Source organism: Notamacropus eugenii, chromosome 4, assembly GCF_028372415.1.
Source record: "Notamacropus eugenii isolate mMacEug1 chromosome 4, mMacEug1.pri_v2, whole genome shotgun sequence".
In the NCBI taxonomy this organism is placed as follows: Eukaryota; Metazoa; Chordata; class Mammalia; order Diprotodontia; family Macropodidae; genus Notamacropus; species Notamacropus eugenii.
In genome coordinates, this window is record NC_092875.1 from 2,800,793 (window position 1) to 2,813,397 (window position 12,605).

The 12,605-nt window shown below is 41.3% G+C and overlaps 1 pseudogene; it reads right to left on the reverse strand.

Annotated features, from left to right (window-relative positions):
- Positions 1-4,582: 4,582 nt before the first annotated feature.
- Positions 4,583-6,192, reverse strand: LOC140502794 (ATP synthase subunit beta, mitochondrial pseudogene; annotated as a pseudogene).
- Positions 6,193-12,605: the final 6,413 nt, after the last annotated feature.

Here is a 12,605-nt window from a genome sequence, read left to right on the forward strand (position 1 = left end):
CTTGCTGAAGGTTTTAGATAGATACTGCTTATTATTTTATGGAAAGTTCCCTGTATTCCTACGTTCTCCAGTGTTTTTAATAGGAATGGGTGTTGTATTTTGTCAAAAGCTTTTTCTGCATCTATTGAGATAATCATGTGGTTTTTGTTAGCTTTGTTGTTGATGTGATCGATAATGCTAATAGTTTTCCTAATATTGAACCAGCCCTGTAGTCCTGGTATGAATCCCACCTGATCATAATGTATTAATCTCATGATAAGATGCTGTATTCGTTTTGCTAGAATCTTATTTAAAATTTTTGCACCTATATTCATTAGGGAAATTGGTCTATAATTTTCTTTCTCTGTTTTGTCTCTTCCTGGTTTGGGTATCAAAACCATATTTGTATCATAGAAAGAATTTGGGAAGACTCCTTCTTCCCCAATTTTCAAAAATAGTCTATATAGTATTGGAATTAACTGTTCTTTAAATGTTTGATAGAATTCACTTGTGAATCCATCTGGCCCTGGAGATTTTTTCCTAGGGAGTTCATTGATGGCTTGTTCAATTTCTTTTTCTGAGATGGGGTTGTTTAAGTATTCAACTTCCTCTTCTGTTAATCTGGGCAATTTGTATTTTTTAAAATATTCATCCATCTCATTTAGATTATCGAATTTGTGGGCATAAAGTTGGGCAAAGAAGTTTCTAATTATTGTTTTAATTTCCTCCTCATTGGAGGTGAGTTCACCCCTTTCATTTTTAATATTAGTAATTTGATTTTCTTCTTTCTTGTTTTTAATCAGATTGACCAAAGGTTTATCAATTTTATTAGTTTTTTCATAAAACCAACTATTGGTTTTATTTATTAATTCAATAGTTTTCTTAATTTCAATTTTATTAATCTCTCCTTTGGTTTTCAGTATTTCTAATTTGGTATTTACTTGGGGATTTTCAATTTGTTCTTTTTCTAGCTTTTTCAACTGCAAGCCTAAGTCATTAATCTCCTCTTTCTCTATTTTATTTATGTAAGCATTCAAAGATATAAAACTTCCCCTAATAACTGCTTTTGCGGTATCCCATAAGATTTGGTATGTTGTCTCACTATTGTCATTCTCTCGAATGAAATTGTTGATTGTTTCTATTATTTCTTCTTTAACCCAACCCTTCTTTAGAATTAGATTATTTAGTTTCCAATTGATTTTTGGTTTCTCTTTCCACGGCCTTTTATTACATGTAATTTTTAATGCATTATGATCTGAAAAGGATGCATTGATTATCTCTACCTTTCTGCACTGGATTGTGAGATATTTATGTCCTAGTATTGTAAATGTTCCATGTACTGCTGAGAAAAAGGTATATTCCTTTCTATTCCCATTTAATTTTCTCCAAAGAGCTATCATATCTACCTTATCCAGAGTTTTATTTACCTCCTTAACTTCTTTCTTGTTTATTTTGAGGTTAGATTTATCGAGTTCAGAGAGGGGGAGGTTGAGGTCCCCCACTAGTATAGTTTTGCTATCAATTTCTTCCTTCAACTCCCCCAACCTCTCCTCTAAGAATCTGGATGCCATACCACTTGGAGCATACATGTTTAGTAATGATATTGCTTCATTGTCTATGGTGCCTTTTAGCAGGATATAGTTTCCATCCTTATCCCTTTTGATTAGATCTATTTCTGCTTTTGCTTTGTCTGAGATTAGGATTGCTACTCCTGCCTTTCTTACATGAGCTGAAGCACAATATATTCTGCTCCATCCTTTGACCTTTATCCTATGTGTATCCCCCCGTTTCAAATGTGTTTCTTGTAAGCAGCATATTGTTGGATTATGGCTTTTAATCCATTCTGCTATCCGTCTCCGTTTTATGGGAGAGTTCATTCCATTCACATTCACAGTTATGATTACAATCTGTGTATTTCCCTCCATCCTCTTTCCCACCATTTTTGCTTTTAGCTCTCCCGTCTCCCTTCCCCTCCTCAATAGTATTCACTTTTCTCCCCCTCCTCCTGCAGCGTTCCCCTCCTTCTTTTAGCCCCCCTCCCTTTTACTCCCCTTTACTCTTATTGCTTCTTTCCTCCCTTTTAGTCACCCTCCCCTTTCTTCCCCCTTCCCCTCCTACTACCTATAGAGCTAGTTAGGATTATCTACTTAAGATTATTATTCCCTCCTTTAAACAAATCAGATGAGAGTACCTCTCAAACAATGCTCATCTCCCTCCCCTCCTTCCCCCTACTATAGTTTTGTACTTCTTCCTGTGATGTAATTTGCCATTTTCTCCTTCCTCCTTTTCACACCTCCTATTACAATCCCTTCTCATACTTAAATCATATTTTTGACATGACATCATTTCCTTTATACCCGTTCCCTCTACATATATCCCTTTTATCATAATAGCTGCACAGTTCTCAAGATTAACAGGTATCATCTTCCCTTATAGGGAGGTAAACAGTTTGCCCTAATTGAGTAGCAAGTTTTTGTTTTTGTTTTTTCCCCCCTGTTTACCTTTTTATGATTCTCTGGAGACCTGCATTTGAAAATCAAATTGTCTATTGAGTTCTGGTGTTTTGGTCAGGAAGCTCTGGAAATCCCTTATTTCGTTGAATGACTTTCTCCTTGCCTGAAATGTTATGCTGAACTTTGCTGGGTAGTTGATCCTTGGTTGAAGTCCCAACTCCTTTGCCTTATGGAATATTGGGTTCCAATTCTTTCGATCTTTTAATGTAGAAGCTGCAAGGTCCTGTGTGATCCTGACTGTGTGTCCTTGATATTTGAATTGTTTCTTTCTGGCTGCTTGTAGTATTTTCTCCTTCACTTGATAGCTCTGGAATTTGGCAACGATATTTCTTGGGGTTTTGAGTTTGGGATCCCTTTTGGGAGGGGAACGGTGGATTCTTTCGATGACTATTTTGCCCTCTGAGTCTAGTACTTCTGGGCAGTTTTCCTTGATGATTTCCTGGAAGATATTGTCCAGACTCTTTTCTTCATCATGGGTTTCTGGCAGGCCAATAATTCTTAAATTTTCTCTCCTGGATCTATTTTCCAGGTCAGTTGTTTTTCCAATTAAATATTTTACATTTTCTTCTATCTTTTCATTCTTTAGATTTTGTTTGACTGATTCTTGTTGCCTCATTGAGTCATTAGTTTCTACTTGCCCAATTCTAATCTTCATCGTAGTGTTTTCTTCAGTTAGCTTTTCCATCTCCTTTTCCATCTGACCAATTTTTCCCTTTACGGAGCTATTTTCTCCATTTAATTTTTGTATTTCTTTTTCCATTCGACCAATTTTCCCAGTTAGGTTTTGTGTTTCCTTTTCCATGTGATCAATTTTCCCAATTAGGTTTTGGGTTTCCTTTTCCGTTTGATTAACTCTTCCTTTTAGGGAATTATTCTCTCCAGTTAATTTTTGAACTTCCTTTTCCATTTGTTCAATTTTCCTTTTCAAAGTGATGTTCTCATCAGTGAGTTCTTTTTTTATAATTTTAAAATCATTGGCCAGTTTTTCTTTTATTTCCTTCTTCAGCTGTTCCAGGTAATCTAGTTGTGCTTGAGAGAAATTCATAGTCGCTTCTGAGGTTTCAGATGGAAGTGCAGTCTCAGCTCTGACCTCTTTGGTGTTTGTGTTTTGGTCCTTATCCCCATAGAAAGATTCTATGGTTTTTTCACTTTTCGTCTGCTTTTTCCGATTCATGATGTTGGCTGAGTGTTGTAGCTTCGGGTTCTTTCAGTTAGAAGGTACAGATCTTTGTGTTGAGCTGATGTGTGTAGAGGCTAAAAGCAGGTTTTGTTTTTTGTTTCCCAGATCAACCCTGGGGTTAGCTTGTTAGGTGTGTGGGAGGGGTGGTCTGGTCTCAGGAGATCTCCTCAGCTGACCTGAGGCAAAGGCAAGGTCAGGGGATGGTGATCCCAGCTTCCCTATTGTCTTCCCTTTTCCCCTGGAGGGCTGGGGCATGCCTAGAAGCTAATGCGTGTTCCCGCCCCTCCTGGGGCTCGTATCCTGGCTCTGAGGCTTGCCTGGGTCCCAGTGCAAATTTTCTCTGCCCTGGGTTGTCTGTCCTTCCAGATCACCTCCGCCACAGTAGGAAGAATCCCCCTTTGCTATTTTTCTAGCCTCTGGTGTTATGAGATTATTTGTCCCCTTCTGCTGTTCCCGCTGATCCAGGATTTTTCTGGGGAAATATTTTATGGTTCTTTCACAGTCATCAGGGGGGAGGAGAGAGCATTTACTGATCACTCTGCCATCCTGGCTCCCGGAAGTTCAAGTAGGTGACTTACCAAAGTTTAGTCTTCAGGCTGAAGGTTTCAAGGGCTGCTGCGCTGATATCTGGCACTCAGCGGCTCTCACCGGCTTGGTTTGGCTGGTCTCCTGCTCCGCTGGTTCTGCCTGCCACTCTTGGGCTTCTCAGGTCCCTTCCACCCTGCTGCGCTGACCATGCTGTGCTGTGCTCTGGGGGCTTACCCCCGCGGAACAGATCTTTCCCGTGGACCTTCCAGTCTAACCTGGGCTCCGAATCTGTCAAAGTCTGTCACCCACTGGATTCCACACCTCCGAAGTTTGGTCAGATTCTCCTTTCAGAGATATCCAGAGGAGTTTGTCCAGGAGCTTAGGTGAGTCGTTGCTTTCACTCCGCCATATTGGCTCCACCCCCTGTCACAGCTTCTTCAATGGGTCCAACCATATAGAAGGGCTGCTCTGGGAGATGGTCATACTGACCTGCCAAGATTTGCTGGAATCCCTTAATAGTTTCTTTCAGGAGTACCAACTTCCCCAAGTGTCCTGTGAATACCTCAGCAACCTGGAATGGCTGTGAGAAGAAACGCTGGATTTTCCGGCCGAGACACAGTCAACTTGTCTTCTTCAGACAGCTCATCCATACCAAGGATAGCAATGATATCCTGGAGGGACTTATAGTCCTGCAGAATCTTTTGCACACCTCGGGCAACATCATAGTGCTCATTGCCAACAATGTTAGGGTCCATGATCCGGGAAGTGGAGTCCAGAGGATCCACTGCAGGGTAAATGCCCAGCTCAGCAATAGCCCGGGACAGCACAGTGGTAGCATCCAAGTGGGCAAAGGTGGTGGCAGGAGCAGGGTCAGTCAAGTCATCGGCAGGGACATAGATGGCTTGCACAGAGGTGATAGAACCTTTCTTGGTTGTGGTAATTCTTTCCTGCATGGTGCCCATATCAGTGGCCAAAGTGGGTTGGTAACCGACAGCAGAGGGGATTCTGCCTAGTAAAGCAGACACCTCTGAGCCAGCCTGAGTGAATCGGAAAATATTATCAATGAAGAGCAATACATCCTGACCCTCTTGATCTCTGAAGTATTCAGCCACAGTGAGGCCAGTCAAGGCTACCCGAGCTCGAGCACCAGGTGGTTCACTCATTTGGCCATATACCAATGCTACCTTGGAAGTGGTATCCTTCAGATTGATGAAATCAGACTCAGTCATCTCCTGGTACAAGTCATTGCCTTCTCGAGTCCGTTCACCAACACCAGCAAACACAGAATAACCACCGTGGGCCTTGGCAACATTGTTGATTAGTTCCATAATCAATACCGTCTTTCCCACACCAGCACCACCAAAGAGACCAATTTTGCCACCCTTGGCATATGGGGCCAAAAGATCCACAACTTTGATGCCAGTGACCAGGATTTCTTGCTCTACACTCATCTCTACAAATTCAGGAGCCTCAGCATGAATAGCAGTAAACTGTTTGGTTTTGATTGGACCCCTTTCATCGATAGGCTCTCCAATCACATTCATGATTCTTCCTAAGGTCTCAGGGCCCACAGGAATTTTGATTAAGGGCTCCAGAATCCAGGACCTTCTGCCCTCTGACCAATCCTTCCGTCCCATCCATAGCAATGGTCCAGACTGTGCTCTCCCCCAGATGCTGGGCGACCTCCAGAACCAGCCTGGTCTCCCTGTCCTGCACTTCCAGGGCATTGAGGATGGGAGAGAGCCCCTCATCGAACTGCACATCCACCACAGCCCCGATGACAGCCACGATGCGCCCGCTGGCCGCCCCGATCTTGGGGGCGGGGGAGGTCTGGGCCGCATAGTCCCGGGCCGGCTGGATCGCTGCCGGGGCCGCCCACAACAAGGTCTGGGCTTGGGGCAACGGCGCCGAGGCGCCCAGGCCCCGAAGGGCGCCCGAGGCCGAGGCGGCTGCTGCGCGGCTCAACAGCCCCGACATGGCGGAGTCTGGGGAGAGACTGAGCGCCGCAACCCTCCCCGGCTGCAGACTCTACAGCAGCGGGGGCGGAACTCCCTTATTCCCTCAATTTCTTTTTTCTTGACAGTGCTATGGCTAGCTAGTCTAGCACTTGCATAGTAATAGTGGTAGGGGACATCCTTGCTTTATACCTAATCTTTATTGGAAAGACCTCAAGTTTATCCCTATTATAGATAGTTCCGATTCTTGATTTTTAAATAGATACTACTTATATTAAAGAAAGATCCATTTATTCCCATGCTTCCTAATGTTTTTAACAGGAATGATTGCTGTATCTTGGCATATGCTTTTTCTGCATCTATTGATATAGTCATGTGATTTTTTTTTGTTGTTCTTATTATTAATGTGACCAGTTATGGTTGTAATTTCCCAAATATTGAACCAACCCTACATTCTTGGTGACAGCATAGTATTGAGTTGGCTCACCAAGGGATCAAGATAGAAATATGGCAATTCACTTAACCTCATTTGCCTCAGTTCCTCATCTGTAAAATGAACTGGAGAAGGAAACGGTAATCCATTCCATTATCTTTGCCAAGAAAACCTCAGATGGGGTCAGCAGAGTTAGATGTGACTAAAAAACCAGAAAGTTGAGGGTGTTTGAGGGAATATCATTATGTATAGCAAAATCCCCTAATATAAGGACAAGAGAAGGGGAAGGCTAGGTACTGAACTCAATGAAGAAGGAAAATATCCTGAGAGGTTAATAGATAATAGCCACTAGTATTTGAATAAATTTGAATGATGATGAATTTGACTAGTGTGAACTTCAAAGGGAGAGAATTTGTTTAGTGATGGGAGTAGAAGAGTTTGGAACTGGAAATGGGGAACAAGAAATATATTGACTACTCTAGCCTAAACAGTGATTTTGGGAAATGAAAGAAAGATAGCTGGTATAAGGAAAGTGATTTTATCTAGGTTTCAGTGAAAACTGTAAGATGAAGGGAATGCGAATGGAAGAAGTTTAATATGAAAGAAAGTTCTTCTATCATAGGGTAGGTTTTCCAGAGGGCATGAAAGAAGGGGTGGGGAGAGCTGGAGTGGGTCATGCCTGGGGTAGGATTGAGGTAGATAGGAATAAGTACTGGCCAGTTGAGGATAGGAAACAGGGTTTATACATTTGAAGCCAGAGGTTCAGAATCACTGGGATGGAGCAAGCATAAGGTAGAGGGAATAGGCTAACTATTGAGGAGTAAGGCCAGGCAGAGTATCATTGTTGGAGAGAGATCTATTGAAGGAGACAACTTCTTAAAATGTTTGAGGTCTTTCCTTTATGTTCAACCTCAGAAGACTCTTATAATAGGCATGGTCATGAGGAGGTATAGGAACCTCATCAGTAAGCTACAGAAACTTGCCTGCCCTAGAGAAGACTTTAACTGAAGTGCTTACCTACCCATCTGTCCATAAAGCAGTGATGTTCTCATTAAGACCTTCATCACTTCTCTTGGAATATAGTAATGAATTCCTAACTGATATTCCATCTTACATATTCTTTCCTTTGCATAACCTCTAAAGCAATTTCCCAAGTGCAATTGTTTTATCTTGTCATTCTACTAAGAAACTGTTATGAGATGATCACTAACCAGATGACCTTATTCCTCCACTGGCTCTCTTGCCTTGTAGCTGTAAAAGGAGCAGCAGCCTGATGGCTTTGCTCCCCCTTCTCTCTCTTGCTGGGGGACAAAGAGAAGGGTGGTTCCTATCCTTACTTTTGTTCCCTTTAAAGTAGTCTTCAGAGAAGTCAGGAATGAGTCTGTTTTTTCCTCTTCACCTAGTAACCCGAGATATGTATGGGCCTACATCTAGCATTGTTCACTGACCTGGGTCTACGCCAAGATAAACTGAGCCAAATAGCAGAGGTGTAGCTTTTCTGCTTCACTCCTCTATGCCTTGAATCTGGGCAGTCCTCCCTGGGCCTAGAAGGGGCAATCCAGTTCTTCCTCTTTATAGAATATTGGGGGGCCCTGTATTTTTAGGAAAATTGTGAATGATTATATAATGTTATTGTAGTATATAGGTATCATAATGATAGATTAATATGTCTGTGGGCCATGCCCTTAAAGCTCAATTTTTACTAGATAAACATATTCATATTGTATATATTCTGATATTCCCCATTAAATATTTCTCTCTTCAGAGAAAGAAAATGTCCAGGAGAGAAGTGATAAAAGGACTGAGTTGAACTAGGAGAGAGGCTATATGAGTGGAGAGGAGACAAATATCAAAGGATCATAGGATTGTTGATTTAAAGTTAGAAGAGATCTTATAGGCCTCTGAGATCAACCTCTTCATTTTACAGATGGATGTAGGATGGACAAGTCTTGACAATTGACTAGGTATAGTTATTGAGAGAGACAAAAGCAAAGATGACCCCAAAGTTTTGAACTTGAGTGAATAGAGGAATAGTTCAATAAAAAGAAACAGGGAAGTTTGGAGGAGGGATGGGATTGAGGGGAAAATATTATACAATGAATTCTGCTTTGGTAATGGTAAGTTTCAGAAGCCTATGGTTCATTCAGGTGGAGATGTCCAGAAGAAAGTTGACTAGATACATAGATCTGGGAATTATTTGCCTAGAAGTTATCAATTGAAGGACACCTGGTGATACTGTTAAGGTAGAATGTAGAGAGCAAAGTTGATCCAGAGTTAGTCTACAGTAAACAAACATTAAGTGCTTATAATGTGCCAGGCACTGTGCTAAGGGCTAAGGACACAAGAAAAGACAATAACACAAAAGACAATAATCATAGGCCATTGGGCCTTGGATACCTAAAATCCACTGGAACTGACAGTTCAGTGGTGATTCAGGAGGCCTGTTCAGGGGCAGGGGCAGTTGCCTGAGCTGTTACCAAGCCAGCAGACAAAGGCAAAGGTTGATAATCAACTGGAGGAAGAAGGGGAAACTAAAAGTCATAAAAGTGGTCACCAAGAGCTGGAGTCTTTACAGCAGAGGTTTCATGGGTATTGCCCATAGACAACAGGTCAGATGAGAAGGAGTGGGCCTAGTTTTTGCAGATAGCAAGGTCCAAGAGTAACAAAACTGCTTCTAGCAAAGAGGAACATAACCAGCATGAGCACAGTATGATTTAGTTTCAGGATAAACTTCAACAGATTCAAATCTGAATTTACAATCACCAATGGTAACAATCAAAATCTCTATTTTCCCAAGGGTCATTAGCAATTAGTGCCTCAAGTTTTAGAGCCTTCTGCTTTCATTTAGCTCACTTTAAAAGATTCATGGTGGCAATATCACCTTCCTATCCCCCCTTTTTGGAGCCCTAAGGATTGGGACATAGCCTTTTAATGGTCCTTCAAGGATATAATTTTATTCTTTAATAATTTCATGCTACAGAGGTATTTCTATATTTTTATATCATAAAGAATAACCACATAAAGTTTCTTATATCCTCATCTCAGCGGAATAAAAAACCTACTCAATCCTCTTTCCATAACATCAAACCATCCATTCACAATGTGCTAGTGAAGATTGTGACTTCCTTTAACTTTCTACCCATTCTTCTCTCATCCTTACTTGCTTAAATTTTCAATTTTTTTTCCTTTCAAACCCTCCATTCACAATGTGCTAGTGAAGATTCTGACTTCCCTTAACTTTCTACCCATTCTTCTCTCAGCCCTACTTGCTTAAACTTTCAATTTCGTTTCCTTTCAGTGGACTTTGATTAAAAGCTTAGCAACTTTGAAACTAACCTTTCACTTTACTCTCCAATTTCTTACTTCTCTTTGCCTTCACTACTTTCTTAAGTCCATTTCTTAATCGTGTTCTAGTCTAACATTCTACTGAATCTCTCCTGTGAAAATTTCCATATATAATACCAATTAACTCTTATACTCTGGAGTGCATAGTCTATTTCAATTTATTTATTTATTTTTTCATGGTATTTTATTTTATTTTTTTATCAATTTATTTAACTTTTAACACTCATTTTCACAAAATTTGGGGTTCCAAATTTTCTCCCCATTTGTCCCCTCACCCACCCGAAAACGCTGAGCATTCTAATTGCCACTATCACCAATCTGCCCTCTCTTCTATCATCCTTCCCTTCCCTTGTCCCCATCTTCTCTTTTGTCCTGTAGGACCAGATAACTTTCTATACCCCTTTACCTGTATTTCTTATTTCCTAGTAGCAAGAACAGTACTCAACAGTTATTCCTAAAACTTTGAGTTCCAACTTCTCTTCATCCCTCCCTCCCCACCCATTCCCTTTGGAAGGCAAGCAATTCAATATAGGCCATATCTGTGTAGTTTTGCAAATGACTTCCATAATAGTCGTGTTGTGTAAGGTTAACTATATTTCCCTCCATCCTATCCTGCCCCCCAATTGCTTCTATTCTCTCTTTTGATCCTGTCCCTCCCCAAGAGTGTTGACTTAAAATTGCTCCCTCCTCCCATTGCCCTCCCTTCCATCCTCCCCCCCACCCTGCTTATCCCCTTCTCCCCCACTTTCCTGTATTGTAAGATAGGTTTTCATACCAAAATGAGTGTGCGTTTTATTCCTTCCTTTAGTGGAATGTGATGAGAGTAAACTTCATGTTTTTCTCTCACTTCCCTTCTTTTTACCTCCACTAAAAAGTCTTTTGCTTGCCTCTTTTATGAGAGATAATTTGCCCCATTCCATTTCACCCTTTCTCCTCCCTATATATTTCTCTCTCACTGCATAATTTCATTTTTTAAAGATATGACCCCATCCTATTCAATTCACTCTGTGCTCTCTGTCTCTCTCTGTGTGTGCATGTGTGTGTGTAATCCCACCCACTACCCAGATACTGAAAAGTTTCAAGAGTTACAAATATTGTCTTTCCATGTAGGAATGTAAAAAGTTCAACTTTAGTAAGTCCTTTATGACTTCTCTTTGCTGTTTACCTTTTCATGTTTCTCTTCATTCTTGTGTTTGAAAGTCAAATTTTCTTTTCAGCTCTGCTCTTTTCATCAAGAATGCTTGAAAGTTCTCTATTTCATTGAAAGACTAATTTTTCTCCTGAAGTATTATACTCATTTTTCCTGGGTAGGTGATTCTTGGTTTTAGTCCTAGTTCCTTTGACTTCTGGAATGTCATATTCTATGCCCTTTGATCCCTTAACGTAGAAGCTGCTAGATCTTGTGTTATCCTGATTGTATTTCCACAATACTTGAATTGTTTCTTTCTAGCTGCTTGCAATATTTTCTCCTTGACCTGGGAACTCTGGAATTTGGCCACAATGTTCCTAGGAGTTTCTCTTTTTGGATCTCTTTCAGGCGGTGTTCTGTGGATTCCTTGAATATTTATTTTGCCCTCTGGTTCTAGAATCTCAGGGCAGTGTTCTTTGATAATTTCATGAAAGATGCTGTCTAGGATCTTTTTTTGATCATGGCTTTTAGGTGGTCCCATAACGTTTAAATTGTCTCTCCTGGATCTATTTTCCAGGTCAGTTGTTTTTCCAATGAGATATTTCACATTATCTTCCATTTTTTCATTCTTTTGGTTTTGTTTTGTGATTTCTTAGTTTCTCATAAAGTCATTGGCCTCCATCTGTTCCATTCTAATTTTGAAAGAACTATTTTCTTCAGTGAGCTTTTGGAGCTCCTTTTCCATTTGGCTAATTCTACTTTTGAAAGCATTCTTCTCCTCATTAGCTTTTTGAGGCTCTTTTGCCAATTGAGTTAGCCTATTTTTCAAGGTGTTATTTTCTTCAGCATTTTTTTGGGGTCTCCTTTAGCAAGCTGTGGACCTGCTGTTCATGCTTTTCTTGCATCTCCCTCATTTCTCTTCCCAGTTTTTCCTCCACCTCTCTTACTTGATTTTCAAAATCCTTTTTGAGCTCTTCCATGGCCTGAGCCCATGGTATATTTATTTTGGATGTGTGGGATACAGATGTCTTGACTTCTGTGTCTTTCCCTGATGGTAAGCATTGTTCTTCCTCATCAGAAAAGAAGGGAGGAAATATCTGTTCACCAAGAAAGTAATCTTCAATAGTCTTATTTTTTTCCCTTTTCTGGGCATTTTCCCAGCCAGTGACTTGCCTTCTGAGTTTTCTTTCCACCCCCACCACACCTCCAGATCTGCCCAGCCAGTGTTTGGTGTCTGAGATTCAAACGCTGCTTCCCAGCCTCAGGGCTTTCGGCGAGGAGGGGCTGTTATTCAGTGTGAGATTAAGTTCAGGTGCTTAGGTGGGGGCAGGGCCGCCACTCAGGGCTTGGTTCCCTCAGGGAGTTCATGTGGAGACCTTCAACAATGGATCCGAGCTCCTGCCTGCTCTGGGAGCCCCTGTCCACTGCCACCCCCGCTGCTGCCTCCCAAGGGGGCCTGAGTTATGGGGACACCCCACCCCCCTCTCTACCAGCCAAAGAGACCCTCTGACCGACCCTTTTCACCTGTGGGTGGAGGGACCTG